Genomic DNA, 1,119 nt, shown 5'->3' on the forward strand with positions numbered 1-1,119 from the left:
AACAGGAAGTTATTGGTTCGACCCGTTGAACGGGTCACACCCGCATGAATGCATTCGCCAGCAAGCCACCCACAACTACGCACCCGACTTCGGGAGCGAGCGACCAACAACGCGACTACTAGTTCGAATTTACAAAAGTGAATTCATTGTTTTCATTCCATTCATCGATTGTTTCTCCATCATACCCCCACTCCGCTCGATATTGGATGTTTTCTTTCGTCACGATTTCCTCGAATTATCGACACTCTCGCGTTTGCTGGTCTTTCCGAATTACCGACACTCTCGGGCTCGCGCTCTGCCTGATCTGTACCCACGCCCTCCGAAAATTACCGACACTCTTGCCCTCGCGACCGGTTTGATTCACAGGTACACCCGCAAAATTAGTTCCGCCAGTTCCGCTAGGAAAATTCGCGGTTGAAGCTTCGCCATTGGCGTTAGCAATCTCCCCTATAATCTCTGCTGCTGGCACCGACGGGTAGACACCCCCATTGCGTGTGGTGCCCTCCCTCTCCTGGGGTGCAGTACTATGATGCCCCTGGGGTCACTCTAACCCCCAGAACTGAGCCTGTACTTTAGTCAATCCTCTTTGGTATGCGCAGTTAGAACAAGTTAAGGCCACCAGCGTATACTTGGCGCACAATTTACATATTTTGAAAAAACAGTGAATCAAATAATTAGGAAATAATTTGGAAACATTTAGAAAACCATTTCCAAAATTTGGAAACAAATAGTTTATTAGTTATTAATAAAAAACTGTTGGACCGTATAGTTAGCGAGAAATGACCCAAATTTAATAAAAACCACCTCAATCGATGGCAAATAATTTGGAAACATTTAGAAAACCATTTCCAGAATTTGGAAACAAATAGTTTATTAGTTATTAGTAAAAAACTGTTGGACCGTATAGTTGGCGAACATTGACCCAAATTTAATAAAGACCACCACAATCGATGGCAAATAATTTGGAAACATTTAGAAAACCATTTCTATTTTGTGGAATCCACTTTTTTCGACCATCACTAAACCTCTATTGAGATGATCGATGGGATAAAAAAACAAGTAGGCGACAACAATTATGTCATTGTGGAGGATTTAGCGAAATGTATAGGTATATTTTTT

This window comes from Fopius arisanus, unplaced genomic scaffold (genome assembly GCF_000806365.1).
Source record: "Fopius arisanus strain USDA-PBARC FA_bdor unplaced genomic scaffold, ASM80636v1 scaffold00043, whole genome shotgun sequence".
In the NCBI taxonomy this organism is placed as follows: Eukaryota; Metazoa; Arthropoda; class Insecta; order Hymenoptera; family Braconidae; genus Fopius; species Fopius arisanus.